This window comes from Apodemus sylvaticus, chromosome 2 (genome assembly GCF_947179515.1).
Source record: "Apodemus sylvaticus chromosome 2, mApoSyl1.1, whole genome shotgun sequence".
NCBI lineage: Eukaryota > Metazoa > Chordata > Mammalia > Rodentia > Muridae > Apodemus > Apodemus sylvaticus.
In genome coordinates this window covers 66,659,203-66,678,173 of record NC_067473.1, presented here as the reverse complement: position 1 = coordinate 66,678,173, position 18,971 = coordinate 66,659,203, and the positions used below count along the sequence as shown (strand labels likewise).

General features: G+C 39.1%; 1 non-coding gene across 1 annotated transcript; it reads right to left on the bottom strand.

The window, feature by feature from the left end:
• Positions 1–12,081: 12,081 nt before the first annotated feature.
• Positions 12,082–12,191, bottom strand: LOC127679458 (U6 spliceosomal RNA). The gene has a single exon (XR_007976771.1). It is a non-coding gene; the product is annotated as a U6 spliceosomal RNA (small nuclear RNA).
• Positions 12,192–18,971: the final 6,780 nt, after the last annotated feature.

Sequence of the window (18,971 nt, the reverse complement as noted above, 5' to 3'; positions counted from 1 at the left end):
GAAAACTTACAAAAGAGGTCAGGAGATTCAGAAGCAAGTATCAACAACAGAATAGAAGATATTGATGCAACGGTTACAGAAAATACAAAACATAAAAAAATTCCTAACCCAAAACATCCAGGATATCACAATAAAAAGGACACAATAAAAAGACAAAACCTATGAATAATGGGACTAGAAGAGAGCAAAGATTCTCAGCTCAAAGGAAAAGAAAACATCACCAACAAAATCATAGAAGAAAACTTCCCCAACCTAAAGAAAGAGATGGTCATAAATGTACAAGAAGCCTACAGAACACCAAATAGATTGAACCAGAAAAGAAAATCTCCCATCATATAATAATCAAAACACTAAATGCACAGAACAAAGAAAGAATATTGAAAGCTATAAGGAAAAAGAGCCAACTACCATATAAAGGCAGATCTATCAGAATTACACCAGACTTATCAATAGAGGCCTTAAAAGCCAGAAGAGCCTGGCTAGAGGTCATGCAGACACTAAGGGAACACAAATGCCAGCCCAGGCTACTATACCCTGCAAATTTCTCAATCAATATAGATGGAAAAAAACAACATATTTTATGACAAAGCCTAATTTAAAACAATATCTCTATTAATCCAACCCTACATGGGATTTTAGAAGCCCAATACAAAGAGGGTACCTCTAAAAAACAAAACAAAATGAAACAAAACAAAATAAGAAATTAATCATCTCACAATAAAACAAAAGGAAAGAATCACATATAATGCAAACCTGCAACAAATGTAACAGGAACTAACAATTATCTGTCTTTAAAATCTCTCAATATTAACAGACTCAATTCCCCAATAAAAAGACACAGACAAGGGAGAGGAAGCAGGCCACAGCCTGCTGGCAAGGAGGGCAAATGCAGATTGGCGAAGGTGAGACAGGTATACAGCTGTATGACCAGAACTGAGGCAGAGCAAGCCAGAGGATTGAGAATTGGCTTCGAATTGGACCTTTTCTGTTGATTTAATGCATCTCACCTTATAATTTTCTTTTCATAGTGCTTTTTAAATCTAACATTATAAATGAAATAAAAAAAAACCATTAAATTATACCAATGTCAAACAATTTACAAGGTGCTCCGGGAGACAGTCTGTGTGGACAGAATCCAGCACCTCATTAAAATGAAACATGCATAGCTGGAACATTTCAGTAAAAACTTTGGTAGATGTTATGAGTGTTATAATTAGGAAACTGAGGCTCAAAAGAACATAAGATGTTTGCTTAAACTTATTTAGCCTGAAGAGAATAGATGCCAGTTAGAATCAAGATTCCAGGAAGACTCAAGGGCTGAAGATCAGTGGCTTGAAAAATTCTGAGTAACCTGAAATACTTGTTTGGAACAACCCAGTAGATGAATGATTGGGAAATATGTAAATAAAACTGAAGATATATATATGCATATACATATACACATACACATACATACACATAGATATACACATACATATTCATATACATGTTGTTTTATATAACCCCTTGAGTACTTTATGGGTTAATTACTTCTCCCTCCCAAAAGTTTTAAATGTCGGTTGCAAATGCTTATTTTGAGCTATCAGTCTGCACTACGGGCTCACCAGCCACTGTCTTTGTACTGCTCTGCAGGATGGCTATTTTTCAAACAATAATGATGACAGCCATGCAAATTGGCTTCTGCGCTTGGACAGAGAGTTTACATCCTTGTTCAGTTGTGGAGAGCATGGGATGTCCTGGGTGAACTGATGCCTCCTTCCTGTGAGCTGCTCACACAGGTGTCATCTACATGCCTGTCAGTTAGTGGTTATAGGAAGTTTAGATTTAATAGCCCAGCATTTAGACTCTTTCAGTCCCTAGTTCTGACTTGTCTACCTATGAAAGCAGTCACATCAGTCCCTGCATGCCCAGTCCTGGTTGACTTGGCATTGCTAGCTGGCTAAATGACTATTTGATTACGTTATAAGTGTCTCTCACAAAGACATGCATTTGAAATTCTGTGAAAACTGGGACTCCACCTCTCCTCTAAGCAGAATTCTTCTGTGAAACCTTGTTCCTCTGGCTGTGGCAAATGCTCAAGTATCCAAGAGAAAATTCTGCAAAATCTGTTGAAATGAGTACTAACAGCACAAGTTTCTCCAGACACTTTGAACAACTAGTAGAAATAAGTTAGCAGTTGCTAATTTGGCACAGAGATGACTTGCCCAGTTCATAATTTCATCCTATTTTTTTTTTGGCTGACTTGTTTTCAGCAGATGGGGAGGTGTGAATTTCTTTTTCTCTTCCCTTTTCCTAACAACTTTCAATCTTTCTGTCTCTTGAAACTCCCCTGTTCTCTGTCACTTCATCTTGTCAAAAGATTTCACAGCAACAAAGGCCCAAAGCATTGGGTGATGACATTTTTTTTGGCTATTCTTTTTATTCCTTAGAAAGTTGGGCTCTGTGGAAAAGCTTCAGTCAATGTCCACAACTACCATGATCCTCTGTGTTGTTCACTGGCTATGAAACTCTCGGAAAGTGACTCATCTTCTCATATGTCCTGCCTTGCTTCTCTTCTCTTTTTGTCTCTTTTCTACCTTTTTTCTCCTTTCTTCTTTCCTTCCTTGCCTTCAATTTCCTTCCTTCCTTCCTTCCTTCCTTCCTTCCTTCCTTCCTTCCTTCCTTCCTCCCTCCCTCCCTCCCTCTCTCCCTTTCTTTCTTTCTTTCTTTCTTTCTTTCTTTCTTTCTTTCTTTCTTTCTTTCTTTCTTTCTTTCTTTCTTTCTTTCTTTCTTTCATTCTTTCGTTCTTTGTTTTTTCTTTCTTTCTTTCTTTTCCTGTAATAGAATATATATGTAAACACATATACATAACATACATATATATCTACATTTGTGTGTATGTATATATACATATATGTGTGTAATGTGTGATGTATAAGCACACATATTTGAGAGGGATTTTATAAAGATCAATGGAATGGCTTTTGGAATTCCTTTGTACATGGAAACATTTTCATGCTGGGCTTTTGTTCTTTCCCGTGTGACCTCCACATTCTGCCATCTTTTCACCAAGGCACAGCACACACTTCCAGCCTTTTCTGTGGCTTTACTTCCCTCTCTTCAACCTTTACTGCCTCAGGGGCTATATCCTCACAGCTCAGTCCTGAGAACAGACAGGATGAGTCAAGATGGTGTAATGGCCCTCAGTACATGTTGCCAACAGGGGCTGTTTGGTTAGACACAGTGGATTGCACATACAAAGTTTACCTGGTGCCAACTTTCACACTCAGCTACAAATTCTTAGAGATCTGGGGCAGGGGTTCTTTTGTTTTTTTCTACCTCCTTTCCTATAATCATGTGCTTAGAAAAACTATTACTTTGATGAAATATAAAGTGTTTTGTTTTCCAGTGCTTGGTTTGAGATGAGAATGCTACTCAGTTCCAGTCAATGTATATGAGGAATGTTTTATAGCTGGCTTCTAATAAAGAGTTGTCCTCACACACAGCCACTTCCAGAGATTGCCATGTTTGTAACATTACACTTGAGATTGTTAGATATGAAGAAGGTCACCAAGCTTATGAGACAAGCTTATGATGCTAATGAGCCCAGATGGTAGAGAAGAAAGATAGACCCTGAGTCCTGTGACAGTTTCATGGAGGAACTCTTTTATTTTTACTTTATTTTATTTTTTATTTATTAAATATCATCTTCATTTACATTGCCAATGGTAAAAGCTTTCCTGATTTACCCTCCTCCCCAAAGACCCGCAACCCTTCTCCTCCTACCACCTGCCTCCATGTATATGCCCCTCCACCCGACACACTCCAACCTCTCTCCTCTCGAGTTCCCTTTGTTGGAGCATCTATTAAGCCTTCACCCGACCAAGGACCACTCCTTCCACCGATGCCCAACAAGGCATTCCTGTGCCATATTTTTGGCTGGAACCACGTGTAACCCTTGGTTGATGGTTTAGTCCTTGGGAGTCCTGGGGCGTCTGGGAAGCAAAAATCATTGTACATTTTTTTTAAAAAATTTTTTATTGAAAATGGAAGTAAAGGGAAGTAAAAACACTTTATGATAAAATTAAAGATTTACATGGAAAATATTTAGGATAAACATTAAAATTGACAATTTTCATGGAAAATTAAGGAGTAAAGTGGTAGACATGTAAAACATTGCTAAATTAACTGAAATATGGAACAGAAACATTTTAGGACAGAATTGAAGATTTCCACAGAAAATATTTCTGATAAAATTGTAGAAAATGTAGAAAAACATGTTAGAATTGAAGATTATCATGGAAATTTTTATATAGGTATAATAATGGTAGGCATAAAAGTATTCCTAAGTTGATTAAAAGCGGAATTATAAACATTTTCTGGAGATTTATATTGAAAATATTTCTGATAAAATTGTAGAAATATATAGAAAAACATGTTAAAATTAATGATTATCACAGAAATTATATAGATAAAATGATAGGCATAAAGATAATTTTAAGTTTGATTGAAGGTAGAATTATAAAAATTTTTAGATAACATTGAAGGTTTACATGGAAAATATTTCTGGAAAATTCAAGAAATAAATAGGCAAACATGTTAACATAGACTATTTCATGGAAAATTTTACATAAAAATGGTTGATGTAAAAACTCTTTCTAAATTAATTGAAGGTGGAATTAGAAACATTTGTGATAAAATCAAAGATTTACATCGGAAAGATTTCTGATAAAATAGAGGAAGTATATAGAAAGACATATTAAAATTGAAGATTATCAAGAAAAATAATGCAGATAAAATGGTAGACATAAAAGAAATTACTAAATTAATTAAAAGGGGAATTACAAACATTTTCTGATAAAATTGAAGATTTACATGAGAAATATTTTATTAGTCTATGTCTTTTTATTGGGGAGTTGAGTCTATTGTTATTAAGAGATATTAGGAACTGGGGAAAACCCTTGAGGACATGGGCACAGGGGAAAAGTTCTTGAACAGAACACCAATAGCTTATGCTGTAAGATCAAGAATTGACAAATGGGACCTCATAAAATTACAAAGTTTCTGTAAGGCAAAGGACACTGTCAAAAGGACAAAACAGCAACCAATAAATTGGGAAAAACTTTTCACCAACCCTACATCTGATAGGCTAATATCCAATATATACAAAGAACTCAAGAAGTTAGACCCCAGGGAACCAAATAACCCTACTAAAAATGGGGTACAGGGGTAGGCAGCGGCAGCAGTAGCAAGAGCAGCAGTGGCTGGTCCAGAGGAAGGGCCATCAGCAGTGGACCAGCATATACCAGGTGAGAGGGTCCAAGCAGGCCCTGTACCCACTACTTTCACCTCACAGAAGCCACATCTGATATCTGCCTCCCACCAGTCAGTTACGAGAGGCTTGCCTCCATCTTGGTTCTCGGACACCAGAAAGATCAGACAGCCTGAGGTACGCAAATATAGCCTGAGGCCATCGCGGTGGTCTAAGCCCAATGCGCGTTGGCCTGCAACCAGACCCTGGGTTGTTGGGGGGGCATCGGTGTGCCAACCTGGCCAGGAGGTTGTTTGCCAAGCCCAGCATGTGCACCGCCATTTTGGCTATGGGACACCAGAGAGTTCTAGCAGGCAAAGTCGGTTAACAGTCATAGCCCCCGAGGTTAACATGGGGGGGGTCTAGGCCTGACTGGCCCTGGACTGCCCCCAAACCTGGGCTACTCGGTGGGCCATCTGTATGCCAATCCTGCCAGGAGGTTGTTAGCCCAGCAGACTCTCCCAGCACTTTCAGGGAGCATGTGCACGCCTCCATCTTGGCCACCTGACAGAACCAGTTAACACTCATAGAACGAGGGAAACTTTCCTTGGATCTTGGCCTGCCAGGCTTTTGCCTGGACTCGGGGCCTGAGCAGCTAGGCTAGCCTAGTGTGCACAAACCCAGTTGGGAGATCTGCTGACCAGCAGAGTGATCATCACTTGGAAAAGGTCCCACAGCATATACCATCAGCACTTCCTGAAGGAGCAAACAGGCAACATCTGGTTCACAGACACAATCCTGGGCTAGGCACACTAGGGCTGCAAGGGCACCCAAGAGGAGGACAGCACATCAGCAATTTGCGACAGGGGAAACCCAGCCATCCAGTGTTGCAGAAATAGCCCTAGAGCCTCACAGGAGGCTCAAACACCAGCCAGAGACAAGACCAACTAACACTAGAGAACAAGATGGCAAAGGGCAAACGCAGGAACGCTACTAACAGAAATCTAGGCAATATGGCAGAGTCTGAACCAAACTCTCCAATATCAGCAAGTCCTGGTTATGCCAACACACCAGAAAAACAAGATTTGGATTTAAAATCACTGTTCATGATGCTGCTAGAAGAACACAGAAAGGACATAAATGAATCTCTTAAAGAAATACAGGGGAACATGAATAAACTAGAAACCCGTATAATGGAAACACAAAAATCACTTAAAGAAATTCAGGAGAATAAGGCTCAAGAGATAGAAGCCAATAAAGAAGAAACACACACACACACACACACACACACACACACACAAACTTAAATAAATGCAGGAGAATTTGAGTCAGCAGGCAGAAGTCATGAAAGAGGAAAACAAACAAACAAATGATGGAACTGATCAAAACCATCCTGGATCTAAAATCAGAAGTAGAAACAACTAAGAAATCACAAAGGGAGACAACTTTGGAGATAGAAAACCTAGCAAAGAAATCAGAGGACATAGATGCAAATATCAACAACAGAATACAAGAGATAGAAGAAAGAATCTCAGATGCCGAAGATATCATAGAAACCATTGACTCAACAGCCAAAGAAAATGCAAAATGCAAAAAGCTTGTATCCCAGAACATCCAGGAAATCCAGGACACAATGAGAAGACCAAACCTAAGGATTATGGGTATAGATGAGAGTGAAGATTTACAACTGAAAGGGCCAGCAAATATCTTCAACAAAATTATGGAAGAAAACTTTCCCAACTTAAAAAGAGAGAGATGCCCATGAATATGCAAGACACCTACAGAACTCCAAACAGACTAGACCTGAGCAGAAATACCTCCCATCACATAATAATCAAAACCCCAAATGCACTAAACAAAGAAAGAATATTAAAAGCAGTAAGAGAAAAAGGCCAAGTAACATACAAAGGAAGACCTATCAGAATCACACCAGACTTCTCACCAGAGACCATGAAAGCTAGAAGACCCTGGGCAGATCTAATGCAGACTCTAAGAGAACACAAATGTCAGCCAAGACTACTATACCCAGCAAAACTCTCAATCACCATAGATGGAGAAACCAAGATATTCCATGACAAAACCAAATTTACACAATATCTTTCTACAAACCCAGCTCTGCAAAGAATAATAGGAGGAAAACTCCAATACAAGGAGGAAACTACACCCTGGAAAAAGCAAGATAGTTACCTTTTTTTTTTTATCAAACTCAAAAGAAGATAACCACTCAAATATAAAAATAACATCAAAAATGACAGGAAGTAATAATCACTATTCCTTAACATCTCTTAACGTCAATGGACTCCATTCCCCAATAAAAAGACACGGATTAACAGACTGGATAAGGAAACAGGACCCTACATTTATCTGCATACAGGAGACATACCTCAGTGTCAAAGAAAAAAATTACCTTAGAGTAAAATGCTGGAAGACAATTTTACAAGTCAATGGTCTCGGGAAACGAGCCAGAGTAGCCATTCTAATATCAGATAAAAAATGACTTTTAACCTAAAGTCATCAAAAGAGACACAGAAGGATACTTCTTGCTAGTCAAGGAAAAATCAACCAAGAAGAACTTTCAATTCTGAACATCTATGCACCAAATGCAAGGGCACCCTCATTCGTAAAAGAAACTTTACTAAAGCTCAAAGCACACATTGTATCTAACACAATAATTGCGGGGGACTTCAACACTCCATTCTCCTCAGTGGACCAATCAGGAAAACAGAAACTAAACAGGGACACAATAAAACTAATTGAAGCTTTGGACCAACTGGATTTGACTGATATTTATAGAACATTTTACCCTAAAGCAAAAGAATATACCTTTTTCTCAGCACTTCATGGTACCTTCTCCAAAATCGACCATATAATTGGTCAAAAGACAGACCTCAAAAATATAAGAAGGTTGAACTAATCCCATGCCTCCTATCAGATCACTATGGAGTAAGAGTGGTTTTCAATAGCAACAAAAACAGCAGAAAACCCACATATACATGGAGGCTGAACAATACTCTACTCAATGACACCTTGGCCAAAGAAGAAATAAATAAAGAAATCAGAGACTTTTTAGAATTTAATGAAAATGAAGGCACACCATACCCAAATCTTTGGGACACAATGAAAGCAGTGCTAAGAGGAAAACTCAGAGCCCTGAGTGGCTCCAAAAAGAAAATGGAGAGAGCATACACCAGCAGCTTAATGACTCACCTGAAAGCCCTGGAAAAAAAAGACGCCAATTCACCCAGGAGGAGTAGAAGACAGGAAATCATCAAATTCAGGTCTGAAATCAGTTAAGTGGAAACAAAGAGAACCATACTAAGAATCAGTGAATCCAGGAGCTGGTTCTTTGAGAAAATCAACAAGATAGATAAACACTTGGCCAGACTGACCAAAAGGCATAGAGAAAGTATCCAAATTAACAAAATTAGAAATGAAAAGGGGGATATAACAACAGAAAGTGATGAATTCCAAAAAATCATCAGATCGTACTACAAAAGCCTATACTCAACACAACTGGAGAATCTGGAGGAAATGGACAATTTCCTTGACAGATACCAAATACCAAAATTAAATCAGGACCAAATAGATCATCTAAACAGTCCCCAAACCCCTAAAGAAATAGAAGGTGTCATAGAAATTCTTCCAACCAAAAAAAGCACAGGAGGACCACATGGTTTCAGTGCAGAATTCTATCAGACCTTCAAAGAATACCTAACACCAATACTCTTCAAACTAGAAACAGAAGGATCACTACCCAATTCCTTCTATGAAGCCACAATTATGCTGATACCAAAACCATACAAAGATCCAACAAAGAAATAGAACTTCAGACCAATTTCCTTTATGAAATCGATGCAAAAATACTCCATAAAATTCTTGCCAACTGAATCCAAGAACACATAAAAGCGATCATCCACCACGATCAAGTAGGCTTTATCCCAGGGATGCAGGGTTGGTTCAATATACGGAAATCCATCAATGCAATCCACTACATAAACAAACTCAAAGCAAAAACTACATGGTCATTTCATTGGATGCTGAAAAAGCATTTGACAAAATTCAGCATCCTTTCATGCTTAAAGTCTTGGAAAGAACAGGAATTCAAGGCCCATACCTGAACATAGTAAAACCGGTAGCCAGCATCAAACTAAATGGAGAGAAACTTGAAGCAATCCCACTAAAATCAGGGACTAGACAGGGCTGCCCCTTTCTCCTTATCTTTTCAATATTGTACTTGAGGTACCAGCTTGGGCAATTAGACAACATAAGGAGGTCAAAGGGATACAAATTGGAAAGGAAGAAGTCAAACTATCATTATTTGCAGATGATATGATAGTCTACCTAAGTGACCCAAAAAAACTCCACTAGAGAACTCCTACAGCTGATAAAGAACTTCAGCAAAGTGGCAGGTTTTAAAAACAACTCAAGCAAATCAGTGGCCTTCCTATACTCAAAGGATAAGCAGGCTGAGAAAGAAATTAGGGAAATGACCCCCTTCACAATAGCCACAAACTGTATAAAGTACCTTGGGGTGACTCTTACCAAACATGTGAAAGATCTGTATGTCAAGAACTTCAAGACTCTGAAGAAGGAAATGGAAGAAGACCTCAAAAAATGGAAAAATTTCCCATGCTCATGGATGGCAGTGGTGCGCACGCGCGCCGGCGGGGGGAGGGGGGGAACCTCCTGGCCCGGTTTGCACCCTGGTTGCCCCCCCTGATCAGCCCAGGGCCTGGGTGCAGGCCAATGCCCGTCGGGCTTAGACCCCCGCGATGTTGGTCTCGGGTTATATTTGCGTACCTCAGTCTGATTTCTCTGGCGACTGAGAACCAATATGGAGGCCTCCTTTCTGACTGGCCGGAGGCAGAGTTCTGGTGTGGCTTCTGTGCGGTGAAAGGCGCCGTAAATCCTCCACTGCTCGCAGCCTGGCTGGCCAGCGATGGCCAGTGGTCGTGGGCACAGGGTCTGCCTGGACCCTGTCCGCTTGGTTCTACTGCTGATGGCCCTTCCTCTGGACCAGCCGAAGCTCCTGCTGCTGCTGCTGCTGCCGCCGCCGCTGCCGCTCTCTCTCCCTTTTCATTTCTAAGTTTGTTAATCTGGATACTATCTTTTTGCTCTTTGGTTAGTCTGGCTAAGGGTTTATCTATCTTGTTGATTTTCTCAAAGAACCAGCTCCTGGTTTGGTTGATTCTTTGTATGGTTCTCTTTGTTTCTACTTGATTGATTTCGGCCCTGAGTTTGATGATTTCCTGCCTTCTACTCCTCATGGTGAAATAGCTTCTTTTTGTTCCAGGGCTTTCAGGTGTGTCATTAAGCTGGTAATGTATGCGCTCTCCATTTTCTTTTTGGAGGCACTCATGGCTATGAGTTTTCCTTTTAGCACTGCTTTCATTGTGTCCCATAGGTTTAGGTATGTTGTGTCTTTATTTTCATTGTGTTCTAAAAAGTCTTTAATTTCTTTCTTTATTTCTTCCTTGACCAAGGTATCATTGAGTAGAATATTGTTCAGTTTCCACGGGTATGTGGGTTTTCTGTTGTTTTTGTTGCTAGTGAAGACCACTTTTACTCCATAGTGATCTGATAGGAGACATGGGATTAGTTCGATCTTCTTGTAAATGTTGAGGTCTGTCTTGTGACCAATTATATGGTCGATTTTGGAGAAGGTACCATGAGGTGCTGAGAAAAAGGTATATTCTTTAGCTTTAGGACAGAATGTTCTCTATATATCTGTTAAATCTAATTGATCCAAAGCTTCAATTAGTTTCATTGTGTCCCTGTTTAGTTTCTGTTTTCCTGATCGGTCCATTGAGGAAAGTGCAGTGTTGAAGTCACCCACAATTATTGTGTTAGGTTCAATGTGTGCCTTGAGCTTTAATAAAGTTTCTTTTACGAAAGAGGGTGCCCTTGCATTTGGAGCATAGATGTTGAGGATTGAGAGTTCTTCTTTTTGTATTTTTCCTTTGAGCAGCAAGAAGTGTCCCTCAGAGTCTCTTTTGATGACTTTGGGTTGAAAGTCAATTTTATCTGATATTAAAATGGCTACTCCAGCTTGTTTCCTGAGACCATTTGCTTGTAAAATTGTCTTCCAGCCTTTTCTCTAAGGTGGTGTTTGTCTTTATGTCCCATAGGTTTAGGTATGTTGTGTCTTCATTTTCATTGTGTTCTAAAAAGTCTTTAATTTCTTTTACAGGTGTGTTTCCTGTAAGCAGCAAAATGTAGGGTCCTGTTTACGTATCCAGTCGGTTAGTCTATGTCTTTTTATTGGGGCATTGAGTCCATTGATGTTAAGAGATATTAAGGAATAGTGATTGTTACTTCTTGTCACTTTTGACATTATTTTTTAAATTTGATTGGTTAACTTCTTTTGAGTTTGATGAAAGGTTACTATCTTGCTTTTCCCAGGGTGAAGTTTTCCTCCTTGTATTGGTGTTTTCCTCCTATTATCCTTTGTAGGGCTGGGTTTGTGGATAGATATTGGGTAATCTTGGTTTTGTCATGGAATATCTTAGTTTCTCCATCTATGGTGATTAAGAGTTTTGCTGGATATAGTAGTTTTGGCTGGCATTTGTGTTCTCTTAGAGTCTGCATGAGATCTGCCCAGGATCTTTTAGCCTTCATAGTCTCAGGTGAAAAGTCTGCTGTGATTCTGATAGGTCTTCCTTTATATGTTACTTGGCCTTTTTCTCTTACTGCCTTTAATATTCTTTCTTTGTTTAGAACATTTGGTGTTTTGATTATTATGTGATGGGAAGTATTTCTGTTCTGGTCCAGTCTGTTTGGAGTTCTGTATGCTTCTTGTATATTCATGGGCATCTCTCTCTTTAGGTTAGGGAAGTTTTCTTCCATCATTTAAAAATATGGAAAGCTTCACGAATTTCCGTGTCATCCTTGAGCAGGGGCCATGCTAATCTTCTTCTCTGTATCATTCCAATTTTAGTATATGTGCTGCCGAAGCAAGCACCATAATCCACATATTAAATGTGTACAAGAAGAACGGAGGAGTGGCCCCTGGTTCTGGAAAGGCTCATGCAGCAGTATAGGGCACTACCAGAACAGGGAAGTGGGAAGGGGTGGATGGAGGAACAGGGGGAGGGAAGGGGGTGATGGGACTTTCAGGGAGTGGGGAGTCAAGAAATGGGAAATCATTTGAAATGTAAATAAAAAATATATCGAATAAACAAAAAGAATTGTATAATTCTGATAGGCTTATCTCTGTATGTTACTTGGCCCCTTTTCAGAGAAAGTATCCAAATTAACAAACTTAGAAATGAAAAGGGAGATATAACAACGGAAACTGAGGAAATCCAAAAAATCATCAGATCCTACTACAAGAGACTGTACTCAACACAACTGGAGAATCTGGAGGAAATGGACAATTTCCTTGACAGATACCAAATACCAAAATTAAATCAGGACCAACTAGACCATCTAAACAGTCCCATAATGCCTAAAGAAATAGAAGGAGTCATAGAAAGTCTTCCAACCAAAAAAGCACAGGACCAGATGGTTTCAGTGCAGAATTCTATCAGACCTTCAAAGAAGAGTTAACACCAATACTCTACAAACTATTCCACAAAATAGAAACAGAAGGAACACTACCCAATTCCTTCTACGAAGCCACAATTACGCTGATACCAAAGCCACACAGAGATCCAACAAAGAAAGAGAACTTCAGACCAATTTCCCTTATGAACATCGATGCAAAAATACTCAATAAAATTCTTGCCAACCGAATCCAAGAACACATCAAAATGATCATCCACCATGATCAAGTAGGCTTTATCCCGGGAATGCAGGCTTGGTTCAATATACCGAAATCCATCAATACAACCCTTTTCACCTTTTGTTATTCTTTCTTTGTTTTGTGCATTTAGTATTTTGATTATTATGTGATGAGAAGATTTCTTTTATGGTCCCATTTATTTGGTGTACTGTAGGCTCCTAGTACCTTTCTAGCCATCTCTTTCTTTAGGTTGGGGAAGTTTTCTTCTATGATTTTGTTGAGGACATTTCAGGTCCTTTGAGCTGGAAATGGTCATTCTCCTCCCTTCCAATTATTCTTAGCTTTTGATCTTTTTATTGTGTCCTGAATTTCCTGGATACTTTGGGTTAGCAGGTTTTTATGTTTTCAATTTTCTTTGACAGTTGTTTCAATCTCTTCTATGGTATCTTCTACACCTGAGATTCTGTCTTCTATCTTATATTATGTTGGTGATACTTTCATCCGTAATACTTGACTTCTTTCCTAGGTTTTCCATTTCTTGGTTTGCCTCCATTTGTGTTTTCTTCAGTGTTTCTACTTCCAGTTTTAGGTCTTGGATGGCTTTAATTCCTTCACCTATTTGATTCTGTTTTCCTGTATTTCTTTAAGGGATTATTTGTTTCCTTTTTAGGGGCTTCTACCTGTTTACCTGTGTTTTCCTGTACTTTTTTCAGTGAGTAATTTATATCTTCCTTTAAGTACTCTACTATCTTCATGAGATAGGATTTTAGGACAGCTTCCTGATTTTCAGATGTGTTGGTGTGTTTGGGGTTTGCTGTGATGAGAGAACTAGGTTCTACTAATGTGTCCATACATTGGGTTCTGTTGCTTATGGTCTTACTCTTGCTTCTCTATCTGGTTATCCAGAGTCTTAAGTGATCTGGGTGACTCTATCTGGAGTCTGCCTCTTTTGTCACTGGGTTGCTTCAGGTCTCCTTGTGGCCCTGGCTGTAACAGACCACCTTTGGGGCCTTCCAAATGGAGGCTCTTCACAGGGGCAGAGAAGCTGCTGATCTGTTGCTCTGGCTGCAGTAGATCTCCTGGGAGGTCTTCAGACTGTTGGGTATTCAGAGGAGTAATCTCCAGGGGGTCTTATGTACTGTGTTTTCTGCTTTTCTGTGTGCGGCAGAACACCAGGGAGGCTTTCCATCTGTTGGGTCAGATTCACTGCATGCCACAGGGCTCCCAGGAGGTTTTCAGACTGTGGTGTCTGTTGTCGAGTTGCCCAGTGTACAGAGGAGTTCCTGGTATGCCTTCAAGCCTTGGTGTCTTCAGGGGAGTTAACAAGTTGGCAATCAGTTGCTCAGTTACTCTGTGTGTAGTGAATCTCTTTGGATGCCTTCAGGCTCTGGTATCAGTTGCCCAGTGTGCAGTAGATCCCCAGGCTGTGATGTCAGTTGCCCTGTGGGCTGCAGATCTTCTGAGATGCTTCAGGCTGTGGTGTCAGTTACCCTGAGTGCAGTGTGTCTTCTGGGATGGCTCAGGATATGGTGTATTCAGGGGAGCAGAATAACTAGCAGTCTGCCCCAGCAAAAAGTACCAGGCAGAAGGCTTTTGTGGGGTGATGGGTCCTGCATCCACAGAGATCCTAGTGGCAGCTGTGGGACTTCTGGACTGTTCTTACTGTCTACTCTGAGTGCAGTGTATCTTCTGGGATGGCTCAGGATATGGTGTCTTCAGGGGAGCAGACTAGCTAACAGTAGTCTATAGTCCAACTAACCCTACAATAAGCAGCTGTAAATGGGAAATCCAAGAATCTAGTAGTTGCTCAGTCCCACGAGGCTAGTTGTTTAAACTCGTCTTCTGTAGAAGTAGGTTCCAACAGATGTGCTGGCTAGTAAGTGAAAGCTGTCAAAGAATCTATTTGAGTTAATCTTATATCTTGCCACTTTGCTGAAGTTATTTACCAGTTTTAGGAGCTCTCTGGTAGAATTTTGGGGATCACTTATGTATATAATCATGTCATATATGAATTGTGATACCTTGACTTCTTTTCCAATTTGTATTCCCTTGATTTCCTTTTATTGCCTTATTACTCTAACTAGAACTTCAAGAACTACATAGAATATATAAGAGAGAGTGGACAGCCTTGTCTTTTCTCTGACTTTAATGGAATTGCTTTAAGTTTCTCTTCATTTAATTTGATACTGACTATTGGCTTGCTGCATTGCTTTTATTATGTTTAGGTATGTGCCTTAAATCATTGATCTTTCCAACATCAAGTCGTTTTGGATTTTGTCATATTGAATTATGTTGATAAATTTTCATATATTGCACCATCCCTGCATACCTGAAATGAAGCCTCCTTGATGTTTCTGTTGTGTTCTTAGATTCAGTTTGCAAAAATTTTATTGAGTATTTTTGTCCATGTTCATAAGTGAAATTGGTATGAAGTTCTCTTTCTTTGTTTGAGTCTTTGTGAGGTTTAGGTATCAGGCTAACTGTAGCCTCGTTCAATAAATTAGATAATGTTCCTCTGTTTCCATTTCGTACTCCTTTGAGGGATATTGGAGTTTCTGGAAAAATTTTCACTAAACCCATCTGACCCTGGGATTTTTTGATTGGGACATTTTTAATGCCTACTTCTATTTCCTTAAGGGTTATGGGAATCTTTAGTTTACCTGATCATCATTTAACTTAGGAAAGTTTTATCTGTCTAGAAAATCATACATTTTATTTAGATTTTCCAGTTTTGTAGAGCATAGGCTTTTGATGTAAGACCTATTGATTCATTGAATTTCCTCAGTGTATATATGTTTTTATGTTTCACTTTTTATTTATGATTTTGTTTTGATTTTTATGCATCTCTGCCTTTTAGTTAGTTTGGCCTAGGGTTTGTCTATCTTGTTGAGTTTTTCAAAGAAACAGCTCTTGGTTATGTTTATTCGTTGTGTCTGTAGTTCCTGTTCTCTTTTCAAGGTTTTCCTTCTCAAGATTTGCCTCTATTTCTGTTTTGTTTATTGCATTTATTTACAGTTTTAGGTGTTGGAAGGTTTTATTCATTTGCTTCACCTGTTTGGTTGTATTTTCCTGTCTCTCTAAGGGACTTTTTTATATCCTCTTTAAAGGCCTCTACCACAGTCATGAAGTGAGCTTTAAGGTCAGAATCTTTTTCTTCAGGTGTGTTAGAATATCCTGGACCAGGTCTGGTAGGAGAGCTGGGTTCTGATGGAGCCATATTGTATTGACTTTTGTGAATTTTTTTCGTATCCTTGCCTTTAGCAGTCTAGTTGTATCTGGTATTGATTGGCCTGAATGTGCCATATTGCAGTAGTCTTCCCTGTAGGTAGGTGGTGCTGTCTGCCTTCGGTTTGGGCAAGTATCTTGAAAGGCAGACCTGCTGTGGGGAGGGGCTACTTGTGGTGCTCTGTCATCATCCCCCATGGAGGAGAGGACATAGGAAGGTGGGGATTTGACTGGGTGGGTCAGAGCCCACAGCTGCAATGCTTGTTGTGGTATTAGGGTGAGGATTTGAAGGAGTCTTACCTGCCTGAGTTGGGTTAGAGTCAGCCTCTTAGAAAGCAGGTAGATCTGTGGGAACTCCATGATAGCCTCTGATGCCAGCTATGGTCATTTGTCCTGAGGATGAAAACATATTCACAGTTACTTCCTGCATAAGAACTGATACATGAGAAATTCTTGTAATATTATGAAATGGAAAATGTCCCCCACAGATTTATGTCATCATACTATAGGTGGGAAAGGCTGTTCCTCTCATATATGTATCTATGTTGTAAAATAATATAGAATATAATAAACTCTGGTAATACCTAAGTGATAAAATTTTACAACTTTATAATGAACTGTGCATCATTCTTCCACAAATTAATAGGGTTCTATTAGCACTGTTTTCAAGGATACATATAATTCAAACCCTAATGAAGTCAGGACTGGGTCTCACCACTTAGCATAGGACAGTGTATACCAAAGATAGGATGAATAACCATTTATAGAGTTATACCAAAAATTTAAAGTGGAACTGAGGAAAGATTTCAAGTTCTACCACTAGAGTTCAACTACATTCAGCTGTCCCTCCAAACTGTATAATCTATATATTTCTTCATTTCATCTGCTGGCCAGAAAAAAATGGGAGCTTATGGCACATTTGGATGCCAAGTCATTTTGTGTATTGTGTTTTTGACATTTCTGCAGTGAGGAAAATTCAAAGAGTAATGCCAAGTGTGAGTGTGAAATGCAGGGATGTTGGAAATGTAAGTGAAACACCACTGGTGGGGGTATAAAAATTGGCAAAGCTTTCAAACATTGGTAAAATACTTTACATATTTAGTATTTTCACAATTGAAAGTGAAGATAAGGGATAACACTTCCATCTCTATTTCCTGGGCCAACATATTCTCTCAATCAATGATACAGTACAAGTTAGCTGCTGTGCTTCCTCTTCTTTGAGTAGAAGGAGAGGGAGTAATGGGTGAAGGGATTTCCAAGGGTTGGACTTATAAGAAAGGAGGAAGAAGGGTACAATTAGAATGTAAAGTGGATAAAATAAATAAGGAAAAGAAAAAAAGAAAAAAATACAAAGTATTATGCCTATAGTCTAAATTTCTTCCTGGCTAGGAAGAGATAGTTTCTAATTCCTCTTTCTCAATTTTTAATTTCCATTTTTTTGTGCTAGAAATTGAATACAGGGTCTCCCAAATTTAGACAACAACTGTATTACTTAAAGATATACCCATTGCATACTTCTGAGAGAGAGAGAGAGAGAGAGAGAGAGAGAGAGAGAGAGAGAGAGATCACAGTCAAATGTGTTTGGGGGAAGTTAACTAAGAATGCAAACAAGTTAGGTCAGTGGGTTTTTTGTTGTTGTTTTGCTTTGTTTTTCAGATGTTTCTCTTACTGAAGATCACATTCAACTTAAGTTGCCTGTCTCATTTCCCTGAAGCTGGCACTTTAGCACAAATTAGTAAGTCTGTACTGTGTTTCCTCTGATTGCTTGAGATTCTGAGGCAGTGAAGAGATTCCATCTACTCACATTTCCCTTTCTCTGCACTTAGGTTCCTGGACAAAATTCTACTACCAAATTTCTGTGATCCTATATAACATGTCCTGGCAGTTTGAATGTGGCTAGATATAGGTAGGGAGAGGTGGACGAAATGGGGTGTGAAGGTGAGGGTTGGTGAGTCGGTGTGTGACTGTTTGTGCTTCTGTCAGCTTCAGTTGCCTTGTCACAATATTGCTTCTGTATGTCTCCACTGTCAATACAGGTTGAGATCTGCTGTTCTGAATATCAAGCTAGTGCATCCCATTATCTGTAAACTTCTTGTAACCCTGATCCTTTTCTTTTTTTAGGCATTGGCAGAAAGGGTGATAGAAAATAAGAGTCTTGAAATGTATAACATATAGTTTGGATTGACTTGTATTCTTCTGTGTGCTAACTGCCAGTTGAAACAGCACCAATTGTTGAAAAAGCTTTCTTTTTTCCACTGGATGGTTTTAGCTCCTTTGTCAAAGATCAAGTGACCAAAAGTGTGTGGGTTCATTTCTGGGTCTTCAATTCTATTCCATTGATCTACCTGCCTGTCACTGTATCAATACCATGCAGTTTTGGTTGGGAGACTTTCTATGACCCTTTTGATTTCTTAAGGGGTTATGGGACTGTTTAGGAGGTCTACCTGATCCTGATTAAATTTTGTATTTTGTATCTGTCTGGGAAATTGTCCATTTCCTCCAGATTTTCCAGTTGTGTTGAGTATAGGCTTTTGTAGTAGGATGAGATGATTTTTTTTTTTTGAATTTCCTCAGTTTCTGTTATATCTCTCCTTTGCTTTTGGATTTTGTTAATTTGGATACTGTCTCTGCGCCCTCTGGTTAGTCTGGCTAAGGGTTTATCTATCTTCTTGATTTTCTCAAAGAACCAGCTTCCGGTTTTGTTGATTCTTTGTATGTTTCTTTTTGTTTCTACTTGGTTGATTTCAGCCCTGCATTTGATGATTTCCTGGATATGTAAATGTGTCCTAGAAA